The sequence below is a fragment of the Cricetulus griseus genome (assembly GCF_003668045.3).
Source record: "Cricetulus griseus strain 17A/GY chromosome 1 unlocalized genomic scaffold, alternate assembly CriGri-PICRH-1.0 chr1_0, whole genome shotgun sequence".
Taxonomy (NCBI): domain Eukaryota; kingdom Metazoa; phylum Chordata; class Mammalia; order Rodentia; family Cricetidae; genus Cricetulus; species Cricetulus griseus.
Genome location: NW_023276806.1, coordinates 10129916 through 10146823, shown reverse-complemented (window position 1 = coordinate 10146823; position 16908 = coordinate 10129916).

The window sequence follows — 16908 nt, the reverse complement described above, 5'->3', positions numbered from 1 at the left end:
CTGTATGATTAACGGGATGAATCATGTTGTTTTTTTTTTTTAATGAAAAAAAAAAAACAGGAATGTAAACAAGTGGAGCCCCACCTGCCTGGCTGCTGTTGTGGGGCTGTGTGTATCTGGAGGGAAACAATTCCTTCCTTCTCAAGGCTGAACTAAAATTAGGCTCCACCTGCAAGATGGTAATGAAACGTACGCAGCTGCATTCCGGAAACAAGTTACTCAGATTGCTTTTGGAACGCTCTGTGTCAATGCAAACTTGTTAGCTCTTTGCCTAATTCCCAAAATGTAGTATTAATTTTAATGGTAATTATTAGCACAATAACCAACTGATAAGTAATCTCAAAATAGATCCAATATTATCAGATTTGAAATATATTCTGATTTTTTTTAAACCGCACATCCTGCCTAGTTTAACCCCTTCCTCACTGACGCTTTCCTTCCTCTCTGCATTTGCTTTCATTCAGGGACAGGGGACCATGGGGCACCACTGGAATGGGGCCCAGCCTGTCACGGGTTCCTTGCAGGAGAAGAATGGGAGGCACACGCTTTCCTTGCCCTTGATCTCTTCTGTGGATTCTGGAGCTTTCTTTGGAACAGAAGATTCAAATAGAAACCAAATCCCATCAGGCCTGGGTCCAGCTTTTTCTGCAGATTTAAGATAGGGAGCCATCCTGTGAATTCTTGCCAGAGAAGGCAAATCACTGTTCCTACGGAGGACAAGCCTTTGCAGCTCTGCTGTGTAGGCCCAAGCGTCCACTCTTGACTCCCATCCCTCCACTCTTGAGACTGCACTTGAGACTTGCCCTCACAGGGAACGACTTATTAGAGTTTAATCAGTTACTAAAATACGCGTGTCCCGAATCTCCAGCGGTTGAACTGTCCAGACAAGTTGGCAAGGTTCCACCCACATCAGAAAGTGGGCGGGCAGTGTTGTTGCGGATGCAGAATCGCAGGCTGAGGGAGGTGGGAACAAGTGGATCCCCCGGGTTCCCTGCCCAACTGGCCTAGCTTACTTGGGAAGTTTCAGGCCAGACTATGGGCACCAAAGTACCCAAGTCATCCTCTGGCTTCTGTATGCATGTGAGCCCCACCACCACCACCAGGAGCCACACACACACACACACACACACACACACACACACACACACACACACACACACACACACACACACACACACACAAAATAGACTTTAAATTTCAAAGAAGCTGCAATCGGGGGAAGGAGAATCTCCACCTCATCTAAATTCCAGCCTCAGAAAAACATCTGCAAACCCCTCTTTATCATTTCTTTTATCGCAACGTCGTCTTCAGTCTTGAAGGGAGCAGGACAAGTTGGCAGTGCTTCTGATGTGATCTGTTCCCAATGTCACAGGTGTCATCGCATAGATTCTTAGCGGTTTTTATACCTGCCTTGGTCTAAAAGCTCCCTGAGATTCTTTTTAAAGTCGGCTAGGAGTCAAATAGGCTCAATTAGGTCCCGAGCGGCAAATTCAGTCTCTGTTAGAGATTAAACAATGGAGAAAATAGCGAGGCTAACGAGAAGGCTGCTTTTCATTACCCGATCTGATTTCATTAGCCTAATTCACGCTTATTAATTATTGGCCTGATGAAATCATCAATGCGGGCATGCCAGGCTCGTGACGGCTACATTTGGGGAATATTCTGTCTTTCTCAGGCCCTTCCTATGATGCTGAGATAATATCCCATTTTGCTTCCCTTTCAGTGAGCTGTCCGACTCCATAACTGTACTGCCTATGAAGCCAGCATCCTGGGAATAAACTCAGGGTTTACCACACAGCCCTGCTTTGCATTGTCAACAGAGAAATAGAAAAAGAGCATGAGTTTTCATTCCTAGAGAGTGAACTCCTGTGTGTTTGGACAATGTGGGTCATTATAGACTGGCTGCCCCCTGAGATTGGGCAATTCTCGATCATGTTCTAACAAAGGGCTGCGGATCTGACCGGGGTGGGAGTAGACTGGGCCACTCAGATAAGTTTCATTCAGTGTTGGAGCCCAAGGGAACAGCACACAGAGGCAGCGCTGAAGCAGTTCCTGGTGTAACTTTACACTATTTTTCCCCCTTTAAGTTGTTACTGATCCCTTGGGCTTACATGTTTGGGGGAGGGATAGCATTAGAGAAAGGTAGTGTGAAATTGACTGACAGCCTCCTTATAAATAAGATCATATAGATCATTTCAGAGGATGAAAAGATGGTTATGCCCTGCCTCCAAGGTTCCCAAGAACCATAGAACAAGGCTCCCACTGCCATCTTCATTTTTAATTTTATTGTTTGGTCTGTGTCTAATGACCACAAACGAACATCTAGGTTAAAATTCAGTTGTTAGTTGATGTTTCTTCTTGTCTACGTACTTACTAGTGAATGTTGCTTGTTTAAACTTAATCTTCTCCTTTGGGAACAAAGTCTTATTCCTTCAAGAGTACTAAGAATGTCCAGGAAAAGCAAGAAAGCTTGGTTATCAGAGGTTGCCTAAGATTACAGTGTGTCTTGAGTGAGTCTCCCAAACAATGTGCAAGATACTGGCATGGCTTTCTATCTTTTAATTCTCAGGGCGATTCTTTGAAATCTTACTTTTTGTTTTCGCTAGGTTCATGCACATTCTACAAAAATGTTCTACCATGGAGTTACCCATTTTTATATTTAAAAACAAAGAAAACATACTTATTTAGTACCGTAGAGAGAGTGTAGTCAGTACTGCGGTAACAGAGAGCCATTAGTCTTTGTTATACTTTTAAGTCAGGGCCACCCTTAGTACCTAAGTTGGCTCTGAACTTGAGTCTTTACCCTAGGTAGGTTTTGAGCTTGGGGCCCTCAGGTTCCAGGTTTCCTAGTAAGTAGAACTATAGTCCTGTACCACTGTTCTCAGCTCTGTTGTTTGTTATCAGAAACGAGGAAACCAGGGCTGGGGAATGGCCAAGCTATTCATGGAGCTTGGGTTTTCATTTTAAGAGATCCAGGATATATTTTATCTTGCCACCATCCTGGAAAGGTGGAGGACAGGATGTGGGCATTCTCATCAGCGCAGCCACCACCACCCCCCTCATCCCTTTGGGGTCTTCATTATCGCCAGTCCATCTTTCATCTCAATCCTTACGACTCTGGAAATTGGCCTGACCTCTTACCCTCTCCCTTTTATGAAAACACTAACTCTTCTCACACCTCCTTCTGCCTTACCCGCCATCCTGTCCACCCACTGGCCCCTCCTCGAGTTTCCCTCCTTTCTAATTCCTCTTACAAACAGCCATTTGGAAGCAATTTCCAGGTCTACCTCCTTCCTTGTGCATCTGTCTTTGGTAATTTAGAGGCTAGGGACCCGTGTTTTCCACTTGTCATGTTTATGCCTCACATGCTGTGGGTACCTAATAAATGCTGAATAACAGCAGCTCTATGACAGTGCAGAACCAGAAACACAGGTTCTCATATTTAGTGTTTCATCACCAGCGAGGCTCCTTTATTCACTGTCAGCCCGAGGCTAGGCACTCACTGAAGCTTGTTACTAGAGCCCTGAACTTATCTTTGCATACCAGCTTTTTTTTTCTTCTTACTTTCATAACAAAAGCAGAAGAAAAGAAAATGAGACCACCACTGACCTTCTCATTAAATTCCCAGCAACCCAAGGATAGAGGAAAACCAGGACACAGAGCCTTCTGAATGAAGAGTTAGAGTCGATGACAAAACTACACAAAAGAGTCGGTTTGCTCCTGTGCGTACATGTCCCTGGCTTTCCTATTTAATAGCATGCAAAGAAAGAAAGAATTGGCCTACCTAAAATTTTTTATTTTCTATAAATAACAAAATATCTCCGTGTTTATGCTGTGTGCCAACTAGCAGAGGAAATGTATTGTTGAGCTTGAAAACTTAAGTTAAAAATGCATTTTCTTTTAAAACCAATATAATTGACTCTAGAGGCCTTTAGAGACAGCTCAGTAGGTCCTGCTTTTGTGGGTGACCTGTGTTTGATTCCCAGCACAGAGCCTCCTGTGGCTGCAGCTCCAGGAGTATGTAGGCCTCTAGCCTCTGTGGACACCTGCACTCACATTTGAGTTCTGCTTCCTCCACATACACATAATTAAAAACAAATATCAATCTTCAATAAGTCAATGTGTAAACTAGCAGCGGTTGTTCCTGCTTTTCAGACTTCCCTGAATAAATATTTCAATTCTACTTCTTTCACCCACCAGTGTAGAAAGAATATATATACACACATATATATGGAAAATAAAAATCCACTTGCATATGAATTCAGGAGCTGACCCGTTGTAGCATTATTGACTTTTTTGCTGTTGTTTGCAATTGGGTTTTTAATTTTTTTTCTTTTTCCTATTTTTTTCACCATCCTATAATTTGTTAATTCACTAAATACTTATCAAATGTTACAACCTTCTTGGCCTTATGGTAAACATTGGACAGTGCTGTTCAATGTGGAGGCAGAGATATAAACAAGTTATTGAAGGAAAAATGGTATAATAGAATGGATATAATTACAAATCCTACAGGAAGATAAATTCTTCTATGTGCCTGAGAAGATGACATATGGGAGGTGACATTTCAGCTATGTCTTGAAGATAAATGGTTGTTCTCTGTCAGAAGGTGGGAAATACATCACAAAGGGGTGAGGAATGCAAGCCCAAAGACAGAGCTTCAGGAAAAGTGTGGTGAACAGAGAGTTGGTTACATAGAAAGTATGATAAGGAGTGGTAGAAGTCAACTGTGAATTCTCTGATAACCAAATCCCTTGTATACTCCTTTAGGAAAATTAAATTATGTTTTATGGGCATCAGGAGAGCTTTTAAGCAGCAGAACAATATGACTATTTTTTTTCCAAGAAAGAGTTCAACATAAAGAATAGGTTAGGAATATCCCAGTCTTTGGGTAAGAGAGAATTAAGCAGCCATTATTCTAGCCAAGGGCTGAGGGAGTGCATGGCTTGACGTAGGTGACAGAAGGGAAGACTGGCAAAAGAGGACTGCAGAGGACCGGCAGGGCGTGACGGCTGGGCTCTTGTGGGGAATGACACCAGAACTTGTTTCGCCCCAAATACCTCAGGCGCTGCACTGGGACATTTCTTCACATTAGTTCACTCAAATCTCACAATATCACAAACCATAAGTAGCTGCATTGCTATTGTATTATGAGGATAAGGAAACTGTAGAGAGTCACCTGATGTCAAAAGAACATGGGGTGGATTTGAACCCTGATCCTGGTCAGAAGAGCTGTGGTCAACACACATTCTCAGAGTTTCCAGGTGAAAGTCAAGAAGTCTCACAGTTAAAACCCTGTTGATGGTTTAAGATCAAAGTAAATCATAAATATTTATTGTTATAACACACTAAATATCTTCAATCTGTATGAAATCACTTTTCTGTCTAAATCTCTATTAGTGCGGTGAAGTGACTGGACAAAAAAAAATAAGAACAAGGAAAATAAAACAAAAACCACAGAGAGCAGAAACTTCTGTTTCTTCCTTTTTTTAAGGAGTGAAATCTCTTTGTTAAGAGTATGACAGAGTGTTAGAGATGGGCCTAATATGTGTGTAGAATAATGTTAGTTTTCAAATAGCTAATCATCTTTGTTTCAGCTCATTGGCAAGTTGACTTTCGGTTTCTCAATATGACTGATTGAAAATACTTAGGAAGCTATATTATCAAATAGAAATGATTCCGAGATTAGCCGAGTAAAAGTTTCCCCCTGACTGGTACAGAATGCTCTTATTATACAAGTGGTCATTAAAGAGGGGGGTGGGTGTTTCCTTTGTGTGTCACAGGCCACTTGATTTCTCCTTGGCTGTTTCTGTCCTTTAGCTGCACTGTCTCTTGCATTTTGTGTAGATCTGGGAAGGAACTGGTTTGCCTGAGCTCATGGCACTGACCTGAGGTTCATGAAAGAATATGGGACAGAAAAAGAAGAGGAAGAAGAAAAGACAGGACATAGCCTGAAGCGCATGCCCCTTTCTTCCCTTTTCGTTTCACTTTTTCCTATGAAACATATTCCTGCAAGGATCTTCTGTATACGGTGGGGGAAGCTTTTGATATGTAGATCAAGCAAAATGGTAAATACATGGCCTCCTCTTTCAAGGGCTCCTTATTCTACAATGTGCCTGTGGTGGTAGTGTCTTTGATTTTTCATGAGGGTTTGTACTGTTAACTCAGTATCTTCCATTGCCCCTCACCGCAAAAATTCCTTCCTAAAACCCACATTCGGCATTTAATCCATCAAGCTGCAGCTCGTTTTTCCCCTCCTTCCTTCTGGAAGATTGAGTGACTAAGTCTTGGCTTTGATTTTCTCCCTGACTTTGAGGGTTCTCACTTTCCTAATTGCTACAGTCTGCTGTGTCTTTTTTGCCTATGAATAAACAAAAACAGAAACAACTGAAGACACCCAGAACGCTCTCGCTCTGGTGTAGCCGGCGCAGGTTAAGTCTGGCCATCTGGATCTGGATCTTTCACCATGTGACCTCAGGTTCAGGGTGGGCTTTATGGGGAGAAGCCACGCCCTCAGCGCTCTTCTGTGGGCCACACCATGACTTCCACGGCTTCCGAAGAGAGAGCAGGGTCTCTCTTGATCATTGTCGAGGTCATTCTACAACCCCTGAGTTTTAGCCCTGCTTTCTGGACCTACATTTTTCAGTGCCCTGATTTAAGTGAGTAATGGTTGTGTACCTGTGTGCAACCCAGTTGGTGCCAGTTAGAGCAGCTTTGGCTTGAGAGTAGACGATCATCGTATCATTGATTTCTCTTGTTCTAATACTGCAAAGGGTCTGTTTCCTCTGATGCTTTTGGGCTTATTAATAATACTCTGAAAATAGAGAATATGGAAAATTTTCCAATGGGAGATGTTACCCTTCCTGAGGAGTAGATGGGGGTAGGTTAGAAAGGGGAAAGGAGGGAGGGGAAACTGTGATTGGTATGCAAAATAAATAAAAAAATTAATAAAGGAAAGGATGGAACAGAAAACATAGAAGTATTGTCATTTTATCATAGATTTTAAAACTTGGAAAAGAAAATCATATTGTTCAACTTTGCCTCTGGTTCTCTCTTGATCTTCCTTAGTTTCTCATAATAGAGAGAAAGGTATGGAAGTAATCATTAATTTAACTCCCCCCCTCCCAGACAGGGCTTCTCTGTGTAACATCCCTGGCTATCCTGGAACTCATTTTGTGTAGTAAACGGGCCTCGAACTCACAGAGATCCACCTGTCTCTGCCTCCGAGTGCTGGAATTAAAAGTATGCAACACCCACTGCCTGCCCATTACATGTATTTTTAATTGTATATTGCTTTCAGTAGCATAGTAGTTAAAGAGTAAGAATATAATTTTTAAATAAGAATGGAGGTGTATTCACATACTAACAACGTCAATCCTATGCACTAGACTTTAATATATAACTTTATTTTGTTAGACAAAAGACAAGAAAGTCGAGTCCTACATGAAATTTTACAAACAAAATATTTCTGTATGGAAGAGAGATTCTCATACAAGCATATTAGATGAGTTTATTTTTTTAAGAATATGTGTACACATTAAAATTTGAAATATGTTATGAAACTGTATGACTCACTTACTAAAAGAAATATGGTGGGTCACCACATGGAACATTCTTCTGTAGTCTTGGGTGCCAAAAAAGATTAAATGTAGAGCATGGTGGCATAAACCTTTAATCCCAGCACTCTACAAGCAGAAGTGAGTCTGGTCTATAAAGACATCCTGGGCTATGCTGTGAAACCCTATCTCAAAGTAAAACAAACAAACAAATTACATAAGGACATTAGGAATACCACACTTCCGTTGTTAGATACACTTAGGTTCTTTCTAGAAAACAAATTAAATAGGATTTCTTTCTTTCTTTTTTTTTGTTTTTTTTTTGTTTGTTTGTTTGTTTTTGTTTTTTGAGACAGCATTTCTCTATATTGCTTTGTAGGCTGTCCTGGAACTAGCTCTTGTAGACCAAGCTGGTCTTGAACTCACAGAGATCCGCCTGCCTCTGCCTCCCGAGATTTCTTTAATTTTTAATTGAGAGATGTATAGGCATCTGTCATTATGTATATACATACTTATGTATGTGCATACTTATGTACGTACGTATATACATACATACATACATACATACATACATACATAGTGTGTGTAGGTTAGAGGACAACTTTCTCAAGTCAGTTTTCTCCTTCCATCTTTATGTGAAATCTAGATATCAAACTCAGGTCACCGGGTTTGCAGGGCCCTGCCCTTGTTGAACCATCTCACTGCTCCAATATGTGATTTTTAATTCCTTATTGATGACTTCACAAATTTCACACATTGAACTTTTTTTTTTTTTTTTTTTTTACACACAGATGAATTCTACTGTTAGACTAGAAGAGGGAGAGAGTGATACAGTCACCCTGGAAGAGAGGGAATTCCAGTGGGCCTGGAAACACACATATGGTTTTAAAATGTAGATAAGACTGACAGTATCAGTCACAGTGAGATCACAGGGCAGCTTTTGGCAGTGGTGCATGTCTGGTCACAACACACTGTGGAGGCTGAGGTGGCAGGGATTGTGAGTTCAAGGACAACTGGGGTTACACAGCAAGTTGGAACCAGCTTAGACTACAGAGGGAGAGTCTGCCTGAAAATAACAGAATAAAAGAAATGCATGTCACAGTGTTACGCATTTCCTCTGGTATAGCTATAGCTATACCTTTGCTATAGCTAGGCATGGTGGTTCACGCCTTTAATCTCAGCACTCAGGAATCAGAGGCAGGCAGATCTCTGTGAGTTCCAGGACAACTGGGTCTACAAAGAGAATTCCAGGACAGTCAGGGCTACACAGATACCCTGTCTCAAAAAACAAACAATAAAATAAAGTAAAAAATAAAAACAAAATAAAAAGAATGCCTTTGCTCTCATCAACATATAAAAGGGACAAATTCCATTAAAAATTAGGTATACATAGCCGAAAAGGAAATCCTAAATGATGAACGTTCTTTGTTTCAACACCAAAAAAAATAAGATATTTTCCTCTTCATTATGTGGAATAAGTAAGGTTGAAGGCTGGAAAATTACAAAAATCTCTTTATTTAACTAAGCAGGTAAATACATTCTAAGGGTCTAGGCCCAGTGTGCTGTTTTCCTCAAGCTGGGTGGAGCCAGTTGACAGTCTCCACCGCAGTACCCTATGGGTGGCCTGGAAGTGCAATGCCAGCAATAAAGCATGCAATCAGCTCTCACGTGTTTTTAGACATTCCCCATTCACTTTATCACGACTAACAAGAAAACGGCCATTTCACTTACAATCTGTAAAGTCTCCAGGGGCAACTTCATCCAAGACTCAGCCCAGTATTTTACATTTTATTTTTAAAATACAGAATGATACTATCGGCAATATATTTACCCTTAAAATCTTAGTCAGTTTTCCATGATGTAATCTTGGTTCAATGTCCACTGGTTTTTAATTGCTGTTTCCCACAAGTCTGAGCTGCTTTTAAAAAACGCATATATTTTAGATTAAATCTCTTCTAGGTTCAATGAAAAATAGCAACTTTTCACTGCAGTTTTCAAAACTGCTTTGAGCTGTGTTGCCTGAGGCATCACCGTCCTTTGTGTGACTGAATTTTGCTGGGCACGAGGGAAAATACTCATTATGGCAAAGAAGGTACTGAGCAAAATTTCTCAATGCCAAGTGTTTTTGAGCTAGTAAAGATGTCCTTAAATATGTACCCATTCCTGTCAGAGGACACAGTTAGCCAGGGTTGGAGGGATACAGGCCAAAGCTGCCATCCAAGAGAGCAACCTGTGAGAGCTTGTTGAAAGCAGAGAATGATGTAGAGAGAGAAATTTCTGAGATGATGGCTGTTTAAATCTAATCAAAAACTCTTTCTACTCCAGGAGACAGTTAGTCCTCCATTTGCTCTAATACATATCTTAGGAATCTGTAGGGCTTTAGAAGGTTGCAGGAGGCTTCCAAAGCGGCTCTTGAGAGCCCGGTTTAAAGATAAGACCCGATGCCGCCACGGCCAGCAAATTAAAATGGAGGCAGAGTGGGTACAAGAGGCTGGGGTGTAATCTGACGCAAGATTCTAAATAATACGTCCAAAATATAATCTTTTGAACTGCCCTGAAATTTAATTTTTTTTTCGTTGTTTTGAGACAGGATCTTAATAAGGTATTCTTGCCTGGCCTAGAACTGGCTGTGTATGCCAGACTGGCATCAAAGTCCCAGAGATTTGTTTACCTCTGCCCCCCAAGTAATGGGAATTACAGGGGCATATCACCAAACCTGGCTTGTGATTTTAAAAAAAAAAAATGCTTTATTTACACACACACACACACACACACACACACACACACACACACACACTGGTAACTATTAGTATACTTATAAAGCTTGCACTCAAAGGGTGGTCTATGGACTCTTATCACCTAAGAGATAGTTAGAACTTCAGCTCACAGGGTGTAGTGTTGCATAATTTTAATCCTAGCACACAGGAAGCAGAAGCAGGGGAACTCTGTGAGTTAGAGGATAGCCTGCTCTGCATAGTAGGTTCTGGGACACCCAGTGCTACATAGTAAGGTCCAGTCTTAAAAAAAAAAAAAAAAATTCTGAAGTTCATGTTCTACCTATTTGAATTATAACAGATTTGTGTATGACTCTGATACACAGTAAGTTTTAAGACACACAGATCTGAAAAGATACATAGCTCATGCCTTAAAACTTGTACATCTTTAGTTTAAAACCATTCTGGGCTTCCCTCATATCTAAGGTCATACTGTTTATAGGGTCTACAGGTAACAATTGCCAGAAAGTCCCTGCTGAAAGTCCTGGAGGCTACTTCCCAGCCTACCTGGGGCTCTGACCCAGAGCTGGTCCTGAAGGTGTGGCTGTCTGAAAGGGAACAGAAGGAAACACAGGGTTGTGTTGGCCCTAATCTAGAGCCTCTAGGAATCTTGCCCAGACTTTGCCAAGCTAGGAAGTGTTGCTGATTAAAACCAACTTGTAGCTATAATGATGACGTTTTTCATTAAATCATTTTGTTACTTTGTATTTCTTCCTACTGCCCCTGGCTGGCAGGATAAAGATGCTGTCCCAGCTGCCTTGTCCTTCCTTGTCACCTGCTTTCTCTGTTGCCACTCACACAACTGCTACTGCTTCACCAGGAGAGTTCTAGTCCTTCCAGACTGGCACCCTCTCTTGCCGGCAGATCACATGGCGACTCCAGAGCAGAGACCAGGAGGAAGAGCAAGAGAAAAGGGGACGACTTCTTTCTTGTTCTTGCATATATCTGAGTCTGCCTGCTATGTCACTTCCTGCCTGTAACACAAGACTTCCTTTTACTACATTTCCCAGAATTCTCCTGGACTACTAGCCCCACCTAACTTGCTCCCCTATTGGCCAACAGTGCTTTATTCAACAACCAGTAAGATAAACATACACACAAAATGACATTGCCCATCAGGTGTAGCTCCCACTGCCATGGTGCTCCCTAAATACACAGACACACCATGGTGCTCCCTAGATACACAGGTGTAACTCCCATCACTATGGTGCTCCCTATATACACAGGCAGGCCATGGTGCTCCCTAGATACACAGGTATAACTCCCATCACATAGTGCTCCCTAGATACACAGGTGTAACTCCCATTACTATAGTGCCCCCTAGATACACAGGTGTAACTCCCATCACCATGGTGCTCCCTAGTTATACAGGCACACCATGGTGCTCCCTAGATACACAGGTGCAGTTCCTACTGCTATGGCGCTCCCTAGATACAGAGGCATACCATGGTGCCTGTTCTCCAATTAGACTCTGAGCAGTAGACTCCAGGTAAGTCAGTCCCCACCACCACGGGCACAGAAGACTCCACTTCCAATTACCGAGAAAACACATGGGAATTTAGAACAGAGTTCCCCTATACCCTGGAAAAGAAGAAGGTGAAAATGAGCTGCCTTCAGGCCAATCCTGCAGATCATTTGGAAATTCTCTAAAGACAATGGTAGTCACCCATCTGTTTATTAAAAGGCCTTTTAAACCATCCATCTCACCTCGTTTGAAGAGTCTAGAAATAAACAAAATTCTCGAAATGCCACACTTTCTTGGATGCTGTTTGCTGGGCCAAGGCTAACCCTCCTCCTGTCTTTAGTGGAGTAGTCTTCCTAGCCCAACAGAGGTGTCTGGACTGTTTGAAACACTCCAAGCATCTTGCATGCCTTCTTTATAGCACTTAGTCAATCTAATTAGAGATTTGGATAATTATATGTTTTGTGTTTATCTCTCCAGCTGTAAGCACCAAGAGAATAGGGCCACATCCCATTAGGAGGCAGACAGACCAAGCATGCTCACTAGATGGATGTTCATTTAGCCACGTAAGTATACACTCTTAGAAAAAGCATATCCACCCAAGCAAGCAGGAATGAACTCCTCAGGTAGATCCAGTTTCTCTCGAGACATAATCCAGGTGGCTATGTTTGTTTGTTTTCCCAAATTCCTAAACAAAATAAAACAAAACAAAAACCCTCTGTTAAGTAGTGAGGGAGAAGATAGGGAGGATAGATAGTAAAGAGAGGATGAACAGTGATAACTTGACTGGCAGTTTCCTGGTGCAGGAAGACAGAAAAACAGGGAGGAAATAACTAAAATACCATAGCAAGGTAGAGCCGTTGCCAGGATCAGACTTTGCAGAGAGCGACTTGATGCTCTCACAGTTAATGCCAGTAATTGCAAATATCAGATAAGATGGATCTGTGTGAGCTGATAATGAGGAATATTAGGAAGGATTTACGCTAGAAACAAGCTACCTAAAACTGAATCTGTGGTCTGGTGGCAATACCTAGTAGTAATAATGATATCCACCCTAATATGCTCCATCAATTATAAAACACCTTTTTATTTTGTTGTTTTTCAAGACAAAGTTTCTCTGTGTAGCCATGACTGTCCTGAATTCTGATTTGCAGATCAGGTTGGCCTTGAACTCAGAGATCTGCCTGACTCTGCCTCCGGAGTGTAGGGCTTAAAGGCGTGTGCCACCCCCGCCACCACTGGGCTTTTTGTTTTTGTTGTTGTTGCTTGAAGCATGTTTTAATACTTTACCTGGCTTGAATTTTGTAACATACGAGGAGACAGGTTGTAATAACCAGGAAAAATGGTTGTGAAAGAACACCTCATTCCATGGTGAAGCTGACAAATTGTTACCCAAGTGCTTTTTCACTGAATACTATCATAAATATTTAGATTTGATTTTTAGAGATTTATTTTTGGAGGGAGAACCATTTCATTATGATTCCCAAAAGTTTTTTAACTCGTTTTTTCTTTCCATAATTATTTATTGAAAGTTACACATTGTGTTTAAATCATCTTATCAAAATACTGCAATAGAACTGCAGAGATGCCTCAGAGGGGAAAGTGTCTTGCACCAGCCCTGAGGATCTGAGTTCAATCCCCAGGTCTCATGTGGTGGAAGGGAAGAAAAGACTCTCAAAGTTCTCCTTTGACCTCCACATGGATGCCACTGCCACAGGCACCCACCTCCACATGCACAATTAATGACTAAATGTAAGAAAAATTAAATCCTACAGTAGAGCCTCATAAATAATATACAGCAGACCTTATAAATATGCAGTAGATGCAAATTTTATTATTTATCATATTTTAAAAGAAGACACGTCCTGGACATCAACTTACAATTTTTCATTCCTTATTCCTTTGTATCTGTATAGTATTCTTTCCTTAATGCTGAACTTTACAAAAAAGCAAACAACAACAACAACAACAAAAACAAAAAAACACACAAAAAACAAAAACAAAAAACAAAAAACCAAAACCATGCAACCATGCTAATGTTAAAGGCTAGTAGGAATGCAAACTTCACAATAAGTTTTCAAATGTGCTGGTATGGAGAGGTGCATGGCTTTTTGTTGAAATCAAGAGTAATGGCAACCAGTTGAAAAGAGGAAAATAAGTCAGAGGTGACAAGGACTTGTTGACAGACAAAAGACAGTTGCAAGGAAGCTGTTCACTCAACAGCCACTGCGACACAGCTGTGCAAAACTGTCTACACATAAAATGTTCTTTTTATGGTTCCTTCTACAAGAGATCGAAATTAAATATATGCAGGAACATAATGAGAGGATTATTGGCCAAAGCCCGAGCATAAAAGGAGAGATTTCCAGAAAAAGTGTCATGAGCAATTTCTTTTTAATGATTGCACTTTAAAATCCAAATTATAGCATCGCTGCTCTCTTGCTGTGTGAGAGAGGTGGCACTAAATAATTCCCCTCTGCTTTCATCCACCTCACAACCTCCACCCAGCAGGGACAGGTTCTGCCTCTCTGATTTCCGGGCTGGTGATTACAGCGAAGCCCACTCCTTGTTGCCCTTACAGTGTCTCTTGGTCTCAAAGCGGCATCCAAGACCTAGCTAGCCAAGCACTTCCAGGTGATGCTCTAAAGAAGCAAGCAGGAGTCTGCGCATTTCGGTTTCACTGTGACAGGAGTGATCACTCCTCCTTTTTCATTTCTATTCCTTCTCAGACGCCGGGTTCTGAGGATCTATTTTATCTCCAAGGCCACTCTATACTAGATACCTTCTAAAATGCAAATGAGCATTTTGTCATAATGACAGGTGTGTTGTGTTGTTCAGCTCCCTAGGGCTTGTCCCTGTTTACCAAGTTAGTGTAGAGTGGCTGACCATCAAGCCCATGCTGAGCTGAGAATGATGCTCTGGGCCTCTGGGAGGAAGTGAGGAGAAGGCAGCTTCTAAACTCTCTGCTTGGACACTAACAGTGAGTGCTGTCAACTTCAGGCAAGGTCAGAAGTTTTATCCAGGAGCCTCTGGATCACTGTGTTTACCTCAGGCTTCCTTGGGAGAGAGAAAAGCAACAAAGGTCTGTGATTGCAGCAATCCCCTCCTTTTAGTTGCTTTCTTTTTTGTTGGTTTTTAATTGGAGTGAAGAGTTGCTAAGGTGTGCACCACACAAAGCCCACAAAAACTCCTTTCTTAGAGCTAACAGACCTTTACAAACACCTGTTTCACTATCACAGCCTTTTAGCATCTGTCCTCTTTCTGCAATCTAAGTACCGCATGGAGCTGTCCTGTTGTTTCTGAGGAATGAAGCACACTTTAGTGAATGCCATGCCATGCAGTAGCTGCATTACCTCGAGTCTGTTTCAACAAGGAATTAAAAGGATGCATTGCATTTTGGCGGGGCATGCATGTCGCTAGACCCTAGTGCTTATTTGTCTGGTTGTTCAGGGAAGACGTTTCTGCGTTTTGGTTTAGTGCAGCCATCTAGCGTTAGTGGGGGCGGGGGGGGGGGTCAGCATTACTTTCTGTTAGCAAGGGAAGACACGACCAAGCATGTGAGATCATCCACAGAATTTCTTTTTCAGTTTAGCTGACTTGGCTTTTAAGGGGCAGAGGGACAGTTACCTGGAAGCACCTACAGTATCCTGAGCGTTATTGACATGAACTCAGTTCTCTGCAGGCTCCTGAAGAAGTTAGTTCACAGCCATGGCATATAAGGAAAGGAAGGTGCCTTGGCCACCTCCATGCAAAGTGTCAGCTGACTACTGCTGCTAATGGGCCGGGCTCCTGGGTGCTGTCTCTCATTTGGGATTTGGGATTTCTAACAACAGAGGTTCTCATGCAGAGACACGGTGGGAATCACAGAGTTTACCTCTCAACATGAACATTGACTCTGTTGTTCAAACTAAGAGCGATGGACACTACACCTCTGCCTGGTTCATTTTCATATCGTATCTGCAGGACTAAGTTCAGAAATGGCTACACTAAATACACAGGAAATAAATGAATATGTCCTACAATCTACTCAGATTAAAGCCATTTCAGACTGAAGTCCCAGCCAGATACATATAATCAACAAATTAGATGAACTTAATCAAAGACATAATATTGACAGATTCTCTGGGACTGGGGGAGGAGAGGAGATAACGTGGTCCCGTCCTCCAGGGGCTAACACAAAAGCCATTTGGGAAAGTGTCTCAGTTATCTGTGCCGTGGTGCAGTTTCTCAGACTGTGGAGACAGTAGAGCTCTTTTTCCTACTCTCTGGTAAGCAAGGCAATCAATGAGACATTTCTTGAATCCATGCCTGGTTAGGGAAACTCTTGAGAATTGAAAGAATTTGATTCACAAAAAGGTTTAGCAGCATTCACAGAACGCGTGTTCTAATTACTACATGCTGTTTGTGGAAAAAGCGGTGCTGATTATTTCAGAGGGAAGCATGCCAGCCCCAGCACAGCAGAATGAAATGGGGATTCGTAAGCTTCTAGACTGGAGCTTTAAAAAAAAAAAAAAAAAAAAAAATCCTTCCTTAGGATGGTTACACACATGCATGCAGATTTGAAAGAATCCTGGAATTATGAAAACATGGGGGACATATTTAGCAAAATCTGGGGTGGATTTTGATGTATTACATGTTTGAGGAATCTAAGATATAGGGAAAGATATAAAGTATAGGTGTCCATGTGGTTTTATTTTGTTTGTGTTTTTGTTTGTTTGTTTTTAATGCTATAGATACTGTGTATATACCTGAGTCTATGTGCATGGTGTGCTTGTGTGTGCGCCAGTGTGTGTGTGTGTGTGTGTGTGTGTGTGTGTGTGTGTGTGTGTGTGTGTGTGATCAAGTACTCTTCATCATTCTTTGGCTTAGTGCCTTGACAATGATTCTCTGGTTGAACCGGAGCTGGTTGTGTTTTGTTTAAGCTGTCTCAGCAAAGTGTCCCAGGGATCCCCCTGTCTCATCCTCCTCCCTCTCCAAGGCCACTTCCTGCTTTCATGTGAGTGTGAGGTCCAACACAGTTCCTCATGCTTGTAGAACAGAGGACTCTAGTCTGCTGAAATACCATCCAGCCCTGATAAACATTTCTTCAGGGATTTGTTAGACAGCTGTTTCTTGG